Here is a 17,058-nt window from a genome sequence, read left to right on the forward strand (position 1 = left end):
GAGGGAGACATAGAATCTGAAGCAGGCTCCAGGCTCCGAGCTGTCAGCACAGAGCCAAACACAGGGCTCAAACTCACAAACTGCAAGATCATGACCTAAACCGAAGTCCAATGCTCAACCAACTGAGCCAGCCAGGCGCCCCTAGGCAAGATGTTTTCAAGAAATAGTTGAATGCTTCAGTGGAGAATTCCAGAGCTAGATGCTGGAGGAAGGAAACTCAGAGAGGTGACCAGTTCCTATGAGCATTTTGCAGATTCAGAGAGGGAGCTCAAAGTTGTCAAACTTAGTAGAACTTTGACAGAGTCATAGACTATAAATACTACATATTTATATATGAATATTATAAATACTAAATTTGTATATATATAATATATAATATATGTATATATGTATTATGTTATATGTTATATATATGTGTGTGTATGTATATATATGTGTGTGTGTGTGTGTGTGTGTGTATATTTCAAAAGTTGCATAGTCCTATATGACTTTATAAATAAAGATAGTTATTTTTGACAATGGTATGTTAGGGGTGGGTTTTTTCATTCATTCAATTTTGTATTTTGTAGATCTTTTCAATCTGAAATTTACTTCTATATTTAGCTTTGTAAAGTGCTGGTTTTCTTTTTTCATTAATAATTGCTTTCTCTGCATTTATTTGTTGTCTTTTATTTTGCACTTCTCTTAATGGGATGTTGGATCTCCCGGCCTGATACTCAATGTCTCTTATCTTTATTGCTCATATTTTTCATCCCTTGGCCACTTTACTTTTATGCTCTGACAGGTTTTCTAGACTTCTCCCTCAACGCTTCTATTGCATTTTTATATCACCTATCATATTTTTAATTTTTGAAACTACTTTCTTGTACCCTGATAATTCCTTTGGATAGTTTCCTATTTCTTTTTTAATTATCTTATTTAAATTCAAGTTAGCTATCATACAGCGCAATATTGGTCTCAAGAGCATAGATTCCTGTTTCTGGATTTGTGGACTAAATAGCTCCTCAAATCTCACTGAGCCTATTAATTAGATTTTTTTTTTTAAATCACTGAACTTGAATTATGTTCACGTTCGAGTTCTCTTGGACTTTCTCTTTCAAACTGCTGTTTTTCCTAAAGTGTCTGATACCTTATAATGTTTGTTGATATTTAAGAGTGTGGACTAAGAAAAAAAGAGTGTGGACTAGGAAGATAAACCAGGAATTCTCTGTACATTGATGTGAGCTTGTTCTTGGCAGCCATCTCTAACATGAGCAGGTAGAGAACTACTATTCTGAAGGCCCTCCAAAAACCAGGATGAAGACTTCTTTACTTTTAGGCATTCACACCTTCGGTAGTTGCCTTACTTCACTCCAGGTATATTGTAACTCCTTTATTTTCTTTTTCTTCCCTCCCTCTCCTTTCCTTTTCTTCTCCCTTTCCTTCTTCCCTTCCTTCTTTCCCTCCTTTATTCCCTTCCTTCCTTCCTTAAAAATGCCCATGTTTTTTTGGCTGGGGGTAAATGCTTGCCTGCTTGAGCTTTGTATAAGGATGGAGGTATTTACTATTTTGTATATAGTCGTTTCACTTATTTTTAGACCTGCTTTTTATTTCTCTCATATGTGTTCCCTCTGAGTCAAGAGGTTCTATGGCTCTGCTGCTTTTGGATTCCACAGCTTCCTCAATGCTGCTGTTTCCCCTGCTTTGCTTCAAGCCACTGATGCTTCTGCATCTACCTTCTATCGTCTGGAAATTTGTTATGATCTCTTGTCTGTTGATGAGTCACTTTCTAGTCATTTGCTGTTATAGGGTTACTTGTGCCTTTTTGTTGCCTTACTGTCATCTTTCTGACAGCTCGGGAGATGGAGAGTCTAACATGTGGATTTAGTCTGTCATCTTGAAGCTGAGTCCCTTAATGTTAGAGGAGTCTTAAATTCCATGGAAGATGTTTGATTTATGCCCAGTTTTGAAAAGTGAGTCAAATTTGTATAGAAACAGATGATTGTCGCAGATCACCTAGAGGACACAGGTGAGTGGCAGAGTGGAGATGGGCATAGCCATGTTAGGTTTGAAAAATGAGTACCTTAGCCTAACAATCCTAGTGTTTCAGGGGGAGGGTCACAGGAAACAAGATGTGAAAAGTAATCTGGATTGAGAGCTTTTAGTTCTTTGTGGAAAACTTTGGCTTTTGTGAACAGAGGAGAAAAGCAATGAAATCAATATTTTACAAAGATTCATTTGGCAGCACATGAAATATGCTTCGGAGGGGAGATAGACTGGAGGCAGAGGGCCAGTTAAGAAATAGCAGTAATCACCCATTTGTGAAATGATGGATGACGGCAGCAGGAATGGAAAAGTAGGAAGAGATGTGGGCAGATTAAGAATAAGAACCTCTAGTACTTAATGACTGATTGAATATGGAGGATCAGACACATTTTAGATCATTGTATATAGAAGATCAGTAAGTTTTCAGGACTAGATAATTATAGAGAATTACTGGATTGATGTGATCGGGAAATTCGTAGGCACCAATCACACTTCTACCTCCTCTCTCTGCCAGAGTAGGTTATTCACAGTGAAATTCTTGTTTCCCAGCCTAGGTTTTTGACAGATGGTAGCAGCAGCTATAGTGGTGATCGCGGTAGGGGGTTGTAATGTTGAAAGGGGTCATTGTGGCAGGGTAGCAGCAACGGAGGGGTGGCAATACTGATTGTTGAGGTAAGGTTTCATACCAGGAGGCACATCTTACCTATGCAACTACAGCTTTAAGTCTTGAGCTTACTCTTGTTCACACGTATCATGAATTTAGGAGAACAGGTGAAGACTTGGTTGTCCACAGAGCTAGGCAACCCTGTAGCCACAGTTCATTAGACTCGAGGTGGACATCAACTTCAGGGGAACAATTCTTAGGTTCCATTGAACTAAGAAGACTTTCAACCTCTAGAATTTAACAGACTCGGAAATAGTAGCTGTAAGAGGCAGACCTTTGAACTGAAAAGGTTTGTGGAGTCAGAGTCAGAGCCTGAGTCATCACCACGGCAATGAAATGCTGCATACAGTTAAGGTTAAGAGAGAGTTCATAGGTTATGCATAAGCAGAAAAGGGCAATTTGCTGAGAGAGGCAGGAAGTGAGGGACAGAGCAGCAGCCTCCTTCCTAGCTGATAAGGCCCAGGCCGCATGGGTTCCCAAAGAGACCATCCAAGTCAATTCTGATCTTAGATGGTCATGAAATTGCCATTGTATTCTTTCCATAAACTTTCCTTTTATTGGAATTACTTTGTGTAGGCTTCTCTTTCTTGCAACCAAATAACAGGGACTAAGAACTTCGTGAAGTAAATTGCTTATTTTCCATGTTGCTTACAGACTTCTTCAAAGTCACCAGTCCCTAGATGCCACTATTAGACGCTTTTGTGTTTGGGTCACTCAGCCATCTTCTGGGAGCTTACCAGGGACAGATCATGAACCTAAGAATTACGTTTAATATCAGGTCAATTCCACACAGGCTCTAGGCTTTAGTTAATATAAGCTATTACTTAACAGTGCCCCTTAATATTTCAAAATGAGAGTTTCTCACCCTGTGGGATATCGATTCCTGTTTCTCCAAAGGCAGGAATGTCTCTAGATTCTGTCTCCTGTACTCTGTCATTGTGCTTTTGTTTCTCTGGTTTGCATTCTCTTGACTTACACCTTGAGCCTCCTTCTCTGGCTTCCCCTTTAGATCCTGAACCTGGACTCTCCATCTGACTTTGGTTTTGGCTCACTCATAAGATTCTGATTCTGGTGTTTTTCTCCCAAGGACACAAGTGCACAGCTGACTAACATGCTGTACTTAGGCATGATGCCCCACACTTCTGCCAGATTTGTAAGAGAGACATGGAGGGGAAGAATCTTGATCTGCTGAGTACCCTGCATGTGTCCAGTATTCTATCACCTGGGAGGTTAGCACTACTGCTTTCTTTTATAGGTGTTAAACCTGAAGCCCAGAGTGTTGAAAGTGACTTCCCAAGTTTATATGGTGAATGAGTGGCAGATCTAGGGAATGAACCCAAGTGTGTTTGACTTCACTTTTTTCCTTTTAAACTGTGCTGACTTGTGAAAGATGGAATAAAACCAAGACATGTTGAGCACCACGGCAGTGACCTTTAGGGGCTACGCAACATCCATTCTCCCTTTCTTTCTAAACAGCAAAAACCATAGTTTTATTTCATATGAAAATTTGTCCCTCCCCCACCAAGTCTCCATATTCCAGGCTTCCCGAAGCAAGATATGGCCATGTGAAACCTGGTATGATGAAAGTGGATGGGTCTTGTGGGGTTTCCAGGAACACTGCTTAAAGCTTGAAGCTGATCTTGCTGGGAGGTTCTTCCTTCTTCTTGCTGCTCAGACACGAGTGGAGCTCTGATAACCACCTTGGGTGTGAGGAGATCCTGAAGACAGAATCCATATTCTAAGGTAATGGAGCCTTTGTCCCTGATGGCCGCAGTGCTGCAGTATCAGTTCTAGAATGCCTACCTCTGGACTTTTATGCAGAAGAGATGTAAACGTCTATTTTGAGTTACTTTTAATTGCAATAGGATACAATCACCTCCCCTACGTGAAACACTGTGCTGGCACTTGGACGTTTGGTTGCCCCTCTTTCAGATGAGGCCTTAAGTTTCAGAAAGCTTAGGTAATTAACTAGGATCACACAGCTACTTAAGCGGCATGTCTTGACATTAGAGCATCTTGCTCTAACAAAATAAAAATCTAAATTCCTTAGCATGGCGTACAAAACACCCATGATCTAACTATTCTTATCTCTTGAGTCTTACATTTTGTTTTATATGCTTTTGAAAATGCTATACCCTCTGCCTCGAATTATCGGCCCCTACTTTTCCTTTTGAAAATACCCACCTATCCTTTAAGACCCACTGAAGATACTTTCTCCTCCGAAGTTTTCCTAAACAGCTCTCATGAAATAGGTCTTCCTTCCGTGTTCCTGTTTCTCCCTGATGTACCCTAGTAAGACACTGTGGTGCATACAGCTTGGTAATTGGTTCAAAAATGTTTTTGAGTATAGTTGACACACAACATTACATTAGTTTGAGGTGTGCAACAAACATAGTGAATCAACCTCTCTCTTATGTTGTGCTCTGCTTTGCACAAGCATACTGCCATCTGTCATCATACACTGCTATTATAATACTATTGACTATATTCCCTGTGCCGTGACTTTTATTCCCATGACTAGAAGCCTGTTTTGCCCAAGTCTCACCCATGCTCCCCTCTGGCAGCCATCAGTGTGTTTCTTGTATTTATAGGCCTGATTCTGCTTTTCGTTTGTTCATTTGTCTTTGTTTCTTTTTAGATTCCACATTGGTTGTAAAAAATTGTAAAATACATGGTACTTGTCTTTCTCAGTCTGACTTACTTCACTTAGCATAATATCCTCTAGGTCTCTTCATGTTGGCACAAATGGCACTATCTCATCCTTTTTATTGGCTGCGTAATATACCTGTGTTTGTGTGTAGCATGTCTTCCTTACTTATTCATCTATCAATGGCCACATAGGTTGCTTCCATATCTTGGCTATTATGAATAATGCTGCAATAAACATAGAGAGGCATATATTTTTTTTTGAGTTAGTGTTTTCATTTTCTTTGGGTAAATACCCAGTGGTGGGATTACTGGATCATGTGGTAGTTCTATTTTTAACTTTTTGAGGAACCTCTATACTGTTTTCCAGAGTAGCTGGACCAGTTTATGTTCCCACCAACAGTGCGTGAGGGTTCCTTTTTCTCCACCTTGCCAACACTTGTTATTTTTTGTCTTTTTGATTTTAGCCATTCTGACTGGTATAAGGTGATATCTCATTGTGGTTTTGATTTGGTGATGATTAGTGATGTTGAGTATCTTTTCATGCATCTGCTGGCCATCTGTATGTCTTCTGTGGAAAAATGTCTGTTCAGGTTCTCTGCCCATGCTTTAATACATGTTTTGTTTTGTTTTGTTTTGTTTTGTTTTGTTTTGTTTTTCAGTGTTGAGTTGTATCTGTTCCTTTTCTATTTTGGATCAAACCCCTTGTCAGATACATCATTTGCAAATATCTCCTCCCATTCAATAGGTTGCTTTTTTGTTTTGTTGACGATTTCCTTTGCTGTGCAAAAGCTTTTCGTTTTGATATAGTCCCAAGGGTTTATTTTTGCTTTTGTTTCCCTTGTGTGAGGAGACATATCTGGAAAAATGTTGCTGTGGCCAATGTCTGAAAATTTACCGCCTGGGTTCTCTTCTAGGATTTTTGTTGTTTCAGGTCTCACATTTGGGTCTTTAATCCATTTTGGTTTATTTTTGTGTGTGGTATTTAGCGTGGTATTTGTTTACATATCTGACTCCCCTCTAAAATATCAGCTTCCATCTCTGTATTCTCAGTACTAGTTCATTGCCTGGCGCGCGCACACACACACACACACACACACACACACACACACACACACAAACCAGTATTTTTTAATGTCGGACTGCCTGAATGAATAAAAGGCAATCAAGTTGAATGGTATGTTTTAGTAAACTTCAGGGGATAAACAGCACATAATGAGGCTTATCTCTGGGTGTGTCTCCTAAGCTACCCGGGAAGCCTGTGGGAGCATGTCTGGGGAGGGTTACTTTAAACAGAGATCCAAAAGAGCCCATGTCTTCATGGAGACCCTTCAATTCACTCTTTACTCCCATTCCATAGCCCCTGCATCTAAGGAAGACTGGGGCATATTTCCAACTCAAAATATCGTTTTGTGAGGGAATGTGACTGAAAAGATGATAAAGGTAGATCTGATTCTTGCTTTAATCCTTTAATCCTTAAATTGAATCAGTTCTGACACAGCATCCTTTTTCAAGATTTTGAAAACTTTGAATCCATTTTAAACTAGATTGTGATCGACAAACCCACTGGAACATTAGCGAACAGTTAAATACTAATTAGCCAAGTCCCTGCTAATCTCTCAGCTGTCAAAGGCAGAGATAGAAACAAAAGCTTAAATTAAACCTGAGTTGGTCCCAGAGGAGGGAGAGGTCAGAGGGGAGTGTTCAGTCAACTGTGAGATTTTGTGAAGGAAGTCCCAAGTAATAATCATAAAAACATGCAAATGTCCCTTCACTCATTTAAAAAGACATTATATTGACATGAAAACTCCTTTTGTCATATTACTCTCCAATCTGCCCCATCATTTAAATATTGCCCATTATTTTTAAGATAAAGTTCAAATTTTTTCCCCTTACTTTCTGTCCCCTAAGATTTCCTGTTGTATTTGTCACTTCCTCCTCCTGGTCTTTCTGCTTACAAGCTAAACGTGCCTCTAGGAGCATAAAGCTTTGGAAGATAGTGAGTGGCAAGGTACGAGATGGGACAGAGATATTGTGGTTGTGATTGTAAATGGTGGTGGGGGGGGACGTTGTTGGAGAAAAAAGGTGGAAAAAGTTGCCTCCTGAGGACCCAGGTTGGTCTACACAGAAAGACTTCACTTCCACCACTGTGGGCTAGTTCTCTGTTTACACTTCACTGCCCTGCAAAATTTCTCCTAATTGTCTTTCAAAATTTGAGCAACTGTAACCCAGTATTTTAGCTCAAGTCCCCTATTCTAGCAAAGCCCTGTGAAAACCCATCCTTTAAATAATCCTTTGCAGTGAGAGGCTTTTCTTTCACTCCTTAGTATGCAGGTGGATTGGGTGGGGGAGTGCCCATAGTTTCACATAATTCTCACAGGTATTTAAAACACCCCTAAAGATTAAGAAGCATCAAGTTGGAGGAGATTGGTATGAAAGATTAAAACAGAATTTCTTAAATTGTGGTCTGCAGACCACTGATGTTAGGATCAACTGGAGGCTTCTTTTTAATATCGATTCTTGGATCACAACCCCAAGCTCTTGAATTAGAAAATCCTGGCTGGGAACCCCAGAATCTTCATTTAAAAGTCCTCCCTGAAGATGTAGGTTAAAATTTGAGAACCACGGGCTCTAATTGGATCTAAGTTCGTGTTCTGCGGTATTTTACTATTTGTGGTTCTTTTATAATTACCCATTTTCCTGACTTCTACTAGTTTGCTCCTTGGGTTTTTCTGAAAGACACTCATAACATCAGAAATAATTGTAAGTTTTCCTCCTCCTTTCAATTTTCTTTTTTCCCTCCTTCTCTTATTGCACTGGCTATGTTGTAGAATAGGGGTTAGCAAACTATGGCCCACAGTCCTAATCTGGCCACCACCTATGACCCGCAAGTTAGGAAGGGTTTTTACATTTCAAAACGATTTTAAATAAATACCTATATAAAATCCTCCATGTTGCTTCTGGCCAGCAAAGCCTAAAATATTTACTATTTGGCCCTCTACTAAAAAAGTTTGATGACCCCTTCTGTAGACTCTGAAACACATCATCCAGACCCCACTGCAAGGAAGTGCAGCCTCCCCAGCCACACAGGGTGGGCAGCAAAGAGCCTCTGGCTTGCAGCTCCTCCAAGGCTGGTCTCAGCTGCAGGGAACCAGCTTACAAGGAGAAAAACCCTCTGGGGAAGCTCATAATAGATAGTCAATTGAGATGGGGTATAAAGGTCCATTTCAATTCATGAGCCTGGGAACTCCCTCCAGGCTAGTCTGACTCTGTTGGACTACATAACCTTGTACTTCCTCCTTTGCACGGTCCCCCTTCCTCCCTGCTCCCTTCACAGTTATTGACCCCTTTAAATATCTTGCACATGTGCTGCCTCAGCATCTGCTTCCAGAGGACTCCACCTTTAACAGGTTATAATTTTGCGTACAACGTTAGTAATATTGGTAATAATGAGCACTACTGTTTGATTTCTAACTTTGAGAGAACTGTCCTCTTGTTCGTTGTTATATAAAAAGTTTGGTATAGATTTCAGTGGATATTCTTTATCTCTTTGAAGAAGTCTATTACTAGTTTTAAGAATTATATTTATTACAAGTTTTGTTAGGAAGGGGTTTTAAGTTTTATCGTATATTTGGAGCATTTTCCACTTTTTTCTATTAATATAATGGACTACATTTAGAGATGAAAAATTTAATGTGTATTTAGTTTTGAGAGAGAGGACTACATTTAGAGATTTTTGAAAAATTTTTTAATGTTTATTTATTTTTGAGAAAGAGAGAGACTGAGCATGAGCAGGAGAGGGCAGAGAGAGAGGGAGACACAGAATCTGAAGCAGGCTCCGGGCTCTGAGCTATCAGCACAGAGCCCGACATGGGGCTCGAACCCACGAGCCATGAGATTATGACCTGAGCTGAATTCGGATGCTTAACTGACTGAGCCACCCAAGTGCTCCAATTTAGAGATGTTTTAACACTGAAATATTCTTGTACTCTAGACTAAACATGGGTAATAGGTAGGTAGATTTTATTTATTTGCATAATATTTGTTCATCTTTTAATTTTTAACATTTACAAAAATTGATAATACTATAAAATTAATTCTTTTTTATGGAGTACAGTCCTCTAAATTTTAACTTACATGTAGATTTGCATAACCATCATCACAATCAAGATACAGAATAGTTATATCATCTAAAAAAAAATTTCCTCATGTTCTCCTTTGTAGCCCAACTCTAGCCACATCCCTAACCCCTGGCAATCACTGACTTTTCTAGTGCCATATAAATGAAATCATACAGTATGTAACCTTTTGAGATTGGTTTCTTTAACTCGACATTATTCCTTTGATATTTTTCCAAGTTGTTGCATGCTCTTGTCTTTATAGTTTCCTTTCCTCTACTTGGCATCTCTATTTTAATTGCTACATTATCACATCTCAAAACTTTATAAGTTAATTTTGTTGTAACTCTTAAATGGTGTAATATGTCTTCAATTATTTCCAAGAAAAATAATACATATGTCATATAGTTTTTTTTAACTTTTGCCTCCCTGAAAATTTCTCTCTTGGTCATATGTGAAAGCCAACTTAGCTAGGTATAAAATTCTTAGGTTCTAATATATTTTTCTTCAAAAATCTATAGATGTGGCTTCATTGTTATCTAGAATTTACATAGAGAGATGTTTGAAGCTACCCTGATTTGTGTTCCATCGTAGGAAACTGGTTTCACTGCCTGCTAATAGAAATTTTGTAATTTATTTTTGTAATTCAAAGCTTCTGCCAAGAAGTGTAGGCAAATTTCCAATAATTTTTCCTTGGAACTTAGTGAGTGCATTTAGTCTTCAGGTCTTTCTTCAGCTCATAAAAATTGTATTAGATGATATATTTGATTATTGCTTTATGTAATATTTCTAGTTATCTAATAGTTCTAGCATCACCCTTGTAAATACTATTATCCAAATGGTGATTTGCCATTCTCTGTTCTACGTATCTATTGACTTTCAGTGGTTTTCTTTTTTTTTTTTTTCCTTTTTTTCCTACAGTCTGTAAAACCTTCTTCTTTTGTTACCCTTTTTTTTTTTTTTTTGTAAGTAAGCTCCATGCCCAGTGTGAAGCCCAGCATGGGGCTTGAACTCACGACCCTGAGATCAAAACCTGATCTGAGATCAAGAGTTGGCCACTTAAACAACTAAGCCACACAGGCATCCTGTTACTTTTAAATCTTATTCTCTTGATTTCAGGGTTTTTTGCTATTTATTGTGATTATTCCCTCTTGCATTCTTCTAAATATACCAATTAGTTTTCTGAAATTTTATTTTGAATCTTGTAGTACATATTTCATAGGTTTATGCTTTTCTTTTGAGTCTTTATTATATGGTTCTTTTTACTTTGCATTGCAGTACTTTTTAAAAAAATGTTGGTTTTCTTCTTTGTACTCAGTCATTGCCTAGAACAGGGCCTGGCATACAATAAAGGTTCAATGGACATCTGTTTCATGAACAACTCATAAGTACGGTGAAATCTTTCTAAACAATGGGTGTGTGAATTGCTCTTGGCCCTGCTTTTACTCTGTTTATGAAATGGTCTAATTTCAGATCTACAGCTGTAGGCTAATTGATGTACACAGTTTCCAATCTAATTCTCAGACTTTCAACTAATGTGTGTCTCTTCAGTTAAGTTGATATGTCTCCCTGTGTCTGATGTCCACCTGTCTGGTATTCAACTGATAAAATGCATGAACAAGCATAATCCCCATGGCTACCAACTTTCTTCCTATGTCTGTGCATATCTATAAAGATTTCTTGTGGTGGTTACCCATCTCATGGACAATGAAATGAAAGTTTCCTACCATACTTTCTACCCACGTGTTACCTAGCATTTGTTCTTTGACTATAGGAAGATGTTAGAACAGAGAGTTTTGTAGGCATTTGTAGTCCAGCTGTGTTTAGTAATTGAAGGAAAGACTCACGCCCCATTTTTTGGGTGGTATAGATGGAGTCTCTGAATCACTGGTGGTATAAAATGCAGTATTATTTTATCATTCGTATCTTTTAAAATTTAAATTAAAACAATTTAAATGCAAATTTGATTTTAATTAAAAATTTGAATTAAATTTTAATTTAATTAAATTCGTGTTTAATATATTGAGAAGTTAGGCAATATTAAATACAGAGCTAGTAGCTAACACTCTTTTGAGCTTGAACTTCATTTCTAGCATATTTTAAAGTATTAGAGGGGCGCCTGGGTGGCTCAGTCAGTTGAGTGTGTGACTTTGGCTCAGGTCATGATCTCACAGTCTGTGAGTTCAAGCCCCATGTCAGGCTCTGTGCTGACAACTCAGAGCCTGGAGCCTGCTTCGGATTCTGTGTCTCCCTCTCTCTCTCTCTCTGCCTCTCCCTTGCTCATGCTCTGTCTCTCTCTGTCTCTCAAAAATAAATAAACATTAAAAAAATGGGAAAAAAGTATTAGGATTTATTTTAAAACCCAGCCAAAATTTAGGGCAATTTATTTTGAATGAAGACATGTTGCTGTTCCTTCTTATCAAATACATCTCCTCCTACACATTCTTACACATAAATATGCCCAAACTAAATACCCACAGTGTATTCTCACTGCAGATGACAAAACATTTTTAAAACAATTTATAAATATTTATTAAAGTAAAATAAGTCTGTTGCCAAAAATGGCATCCTATCTAAGTATATTCATAACCGATGATCTCCAAAATCACTTTATGCTGACTCATATTTTCATTTTATTCCAATGCTGACATGTTCCTCTCTCCCAAATCACTTCAGAGTTATCAGCTTCTCCCTCATGAATTTCCAGTCCAATTAGCAAACCCTTATGTATCCTATTACACTATCTTTCACAGTGCAGTGCTTAGTTCCAAGTCCAGCGCAAGCTATTTCTAGTCTGTGGTTCTTCCCACAGGAATTTTTTGCAATTCTTTAATGTCAAAGAATTTATTTTCAAAATAAAAACTGATAAACAAGTTGTAGAAAAATGTGTATTTTCCTCCCAAGAAAGATTACTGCAAAATGTCAAAAAAAACCTCATCGACTTATTATTTACCATCTACAATAATCCTGTTTTACACATTGACCTCCACCACTCCTGGACTTCTTCCCTTAAGGACTGAGAAAACATAGTCAGGGAAACTCTATTAGCTACAGAACTAAAAGCAGGGAAATGCTGAATTAGAAAATTAGGAAGCCATAGACTGTATATATTGATGCATTTTTCATTTAAGGTATTTTAGCAGCCATCTTACTGATCAATTCTCTTCACCCTCTTTTGACATTTTTAAAAGCAGCTAACATGGTCTAAACCATTGCATTTACTGCTTTTGGATCTGCTGTTTGTCTTTGTTTGAACAATGGCTGTAATCATGTTTTCTCAGGTCTCTCAGAAGTTACACTAATAAGAAGTAGCAGACGGTCCGCTCCATGCATTCTAAAAGCAGATTTCTCATGTGGCAAGACAAAAAAGGAAAAAGAAATCATTTAACATAAAATAAGGCCCTCTATCTGAGACCCTGTGAGGTCATGTCTGTACAGCAGATTGGAGTCCTGCTTAAGTTTTTCTTATGGAGGCAGGAGTGATTTGGTGATGACATAAAGGGGCCCTAACAGGGGACTGTCAACTTTTTTCTTAGGTGCCAAGACTAGTTCAGAAAAACAAAAAATATTGTCCAATCATCTCCTCCCCTGGCTTGCCCAGGGCAGAAGTGGAGTTGAGGCTTGCCTAAGTCACCTCTGTCTGCCTCCTCTAAAAATAAGTGTTGATGTGAAAATTAGGTCCCTCTAGCTCTTACCACCAGCACTGCCCTTACCCGTGTTCACTGGCAAAAGTACAAAGTTGGCCAAATGTGTTTCTTGAAAGTTTATTTCTAAGCTAAACCCAAGGTGCTATTGTGCTTACAGAACCATCAACTGTCTTATTGAATAAGTATCAAAAAATGTGCAGGTGCATGTGTGTGATTGGAAAGAAAGGTTAATTTCAGAATTGGAAGAAGACTTTGTCAGAGGCAAATGTGTCTTTGTTTTGTGAATTGCCTTGATGGGCCATTTTGTTGTATAAAGAGCTGGAGGGCTGAGTGAGACAGAGAGAAACAGGCTTCTCTCTGAAACTCCGATGTAACTGGTAGTTCTGTAGTCTGGCTGGCTACGCTAACATTCCAAGATTATTTTTGTAGTGTATCAGTTAGGGTTCAAAAGCAGATCCACTGAGTTAGAGAAGAGATTTATTAGAGTAATTAGGCATCACACAATTGTGGAAAGAATTGGGGAAGTGAAAATTCAAGGAGGAAGTTGAAGGATCAAAGAAAGAGTCACCAACCTGTCAGTCTCAGGGGTTGAGCACTTCCAGCCACCAAAGTGAACATGGGGAGGTCTGGGGAAAGCTGTGTCTTCACGTAGCTACTGCTTCTCAGCATCTCCTGCTAAATGTCTGTGGGTTCTGGGGGCTCGTGGTGACCCTGCGTCTGGCTGGCACCACACCTCATCATGACGACCTTAAGAGAATACAGGCTGCTGCTTCCTTTCTGCTTCCAAATATTGTCTGTCTGCCTCTTTTGGTTAATTCTAACTAAGAACAATACAGGGAAGGGGATTCTGGAAAACATTATTCCCACTTCATCAAGTTGAAACAGTATAAACCACCACACTCAGGAAGTCTGGAGGAATCTAATGAAACGTTATTTAAATTAATAATATAATTTAGTAGCTAACAGGGAAACAAGACAATAACTTTCTAATAAAACAGTGATCAAGAGTTAGAAAATATAGCAGGAAAAAATCCCATGTGGCAACCCCAAATCTAAAACACTCAGGGATAACATGAACAAGAACTGGGTGGTGACTGTGTGTAATAAGCTTCATAATATTACTCAGGAGCATAAAAGCGAATTTGGATAAATGGAAATATAAACAATGTTCTTGCACAGAAACTCAGTATTGCAGGGCTATTGGTTATTTCATTTATAAATGTGATATGATTCCAATCAAAATTCCAATAGCATTGTTTTTTGGAACACATAAACTTATTTAAAATTCATTTGGAGGAATAAACGGGGGAGAATAACAGAAAATTTATTAAAGGAAGAATAATGAAGGAGGACTTGCCTTACCAAATACTGGGACACACTGTAAAGTTTAAATAAGTGCAACAACATAGTATTGGCACCTAAAGAGACAGCCATGCCAATCACCAGAATGAATTGCTGAGATTTGATAAAAATGGCATTTCAAATCACTAGATAAAGAATATTCAGTAAATGATACTGGGGCAAATGGCTAACCAGTTGGAAAAAATGAAACTGGAGCTTAAGGAAAAATCTAACCAAAATAATTTTCAGATGACTGTAAGATGGAAAACACCAGAAAAAAGAAATATCATGAGTACAATTATATTTCATTTTGGGGTGGTGAAGGCCTTTTTAAACATGATGCTGTAGTCAGAAATCATAAGGGAAGATTATGGTATAATCATGGTATAAAAAATGGCATAAAAATTTTAAACCGTATAAGCAAAAAAAAAAACAAAAACAAAAAAAAAAAACAAACCCAAGAGCAAAATGATAAACTGCAAATTGCATTTGCAATATTTTTGACAAATGGTTAATGTTACTAATGTAGATCATTTTTAAACAAGTAAACAATAATATAGAAAAACAGTTAAAAGACATGTCAAGAAATCCCCTCCCCACAAAGTATAGCTAAGGGCAAAAAAAAAAATCACATAAAGTCATAGTCATTAAGTAGTCAAGGAAATGAAAATTATAATGGTGTAACTTTTCCGCCATCAAATGGTCAAAGATAAAGGGAAAGATAACATCCACTGTCGGACTGTCCTATTGGGAAAATGAGTCTGCATCTACTGTAGACAGGGACACAAACTGTAAGGTGTGTGGAGAGTTCATCGGTAAGGGATATCAAAAGCCAGGGGTAGATATCACAAGTGTTTTTTTTTTTTTTTAATGTTTATTTATTTTTGAAGGAGAGAGAGACAGAGCATGAATGGGGGAGGGGCAGAGAGACAGGGGGACACAGAATCCGAAGCAGGTTCCAGGCTCCAAGCCGTCAGCACAGAGCCCGACGCGAGGCTCAAACTCACAAACTGCAAGATCACGACCTGAGCCGAAGTCAGTCGCCCAACCAACTGAGCCACCCAGGCGCCCCATTGCAAGTCTTGAAAATGTGCACACATCCTGATCCAGCCCACTTCCTTCTGGTATTTTTTTTTTCCTAAGAATATTATCATGAATGTACGTCTTTAACTACAAAAATGCTCATCACAGCTTTGTTCAAAATAAGTGCCCATCGTATGAAGTTTGGTGAAGTAAAACATGATACATATATTGATAATATCATGTAATCATTAAAGGGTTGTTCTCATGCATGGGAAGTTGTCCACAATGTGCAATGTGATTAGTGAAAACTCAGTTTATGAAACAATGCCATCAGTCATTTATGGTCTGCTGAGTAGAGTGACCTCCCCCCTCCCCCAATTATCCAGAAAGGAAGGAAAATGGCACATATTTGAGTTATCAGAGACTCAACACACAGCAAACTCCTCCTGGGAGCAGCCACTTCCGTTTCACCTGCACTGCCTTTCTCTGGACCCAGCTCCCTGTGGTCCTTCCAGCCTCCAGCCTTTCCTGTGCCCTTCACACAGGTGGCTGCCTCAGCACGGGCTCTCCTCCTCACGCACCTTCAGCAGCTCTCTGCACCTACAGGATACAATCTGAGCTCCTCAGCCTGACGTTCAAGGTCTCTTCATCCTGTCCCCACGCTCCCGATTATCTTCATCACCCCTTTCAGGGCAGGCCCTCCAGACTGCTTCCTTCCCTGCTCTGTTCTGTGGTTTTGCTCAGGCTGTTGCTTTCCCTGGGACTGTCTGCCTGCTCAAAAGCCACCCCATCACCCAAATCTCAGGGCTCAGATGATCCATTCTCCACAAGAGTTCTTCACAATTTTCCTGCCAGATTCCCCCATTACAGAAAGTTTGCTCCTTGACTACAGCACATGCCAGACATTATGGTTCTTTAAATGAGCTGTGTCTTTTCTTTGTTATCTTCCTCCATGCAAGGAAGTCAGTATACATTTGCTCTACTGCATTGAGCATGCTCACTACGAGTACACGATTTTCAAAGGATTAGCATGTATAAGTACACTCACCACTGGAGATAGTTCAAGTATTGCATTTTTAATTAACAGTGCTTTATATAGTGTTCTACCATTTCTTTATAAATCTTTCACATGATGAGAGCTAGTCTGAGCAAATATTTGCGTTTTCCTGGGGAAGCTGATTTATCTAATGTTACATGGATAGAAGGCAGAGTTGGGATATGAAATCTGATTTCTTCTTTGCTAATGTTGTACCTTTTGGTGAACTAAGTGGTCCAATGTGGAGGGGACCTCAAGATCTTTTGATATGAGGGGGCATCATTTTAATATCCATTGCCTTGATACGGGCTTACAGAATTTAGGATTACAGGAGTTTTTTGGTTGTTTAGAGTCTGAATAGATTGGAAGTATTTGGGATCAATTCATCTGGCCTAGGAGTGTTGCATGGATGTCCCAGCTGACCATCGGATATTTGTCCCTGGACTTGTGGAGTGACTCTGAGGTTTCTCCTTTCCCAGGTCAGGGGAGGACCACCCTGCTTCATGGCCAACACTGCGGGCTTGCCCGGCCTCCTTTGCGGAGGTCATTGGACCCTGT

At 38.9% G+C, this 17,058-nt stretch overlaps 1 long non-coding RNA gene across 2 annotated transcripts in view; it reads right to left on the minus strand.

Moving 5' to 3' along the window:
* Window positions 1-17,058, minus strand: part of LOC123383954 — a 37,705-nt gene that overhangs the window by 2,783 nt on the left and 17,864 nt on the right. Inside the window, exon 2 of one of the 2 annotated variants that reach the window (XR_006594402.1) lies at window positions 13,673-13,847. The exons of the other annotated variant lie outside the window; for it this stretch is intronic. This is a non-coding gene — a long non-coding RNA (uncharacterized LOC123383954). The remainder of the gene's footprint in view (window positions 1-13,672; window positions 13,848-17,058) is intronic. 2 annotated transcript variants of the gene reach the window in all.

This window comes from Felis catus, chromosome A2, assembly GCF_018350175.1.
Source record: "Felis catus isolate Fca126 chromosome A2, F.catus_Fca126_mat1.0, whole genome shotgun sequence".
In the NCBI taxonomy this organism is placed as follows: domain Eukaryota; kingdom Metazoa; phylum Chordata; class Mammalia; order Carnivora; family Felidae; genus Felis; species Felis catus.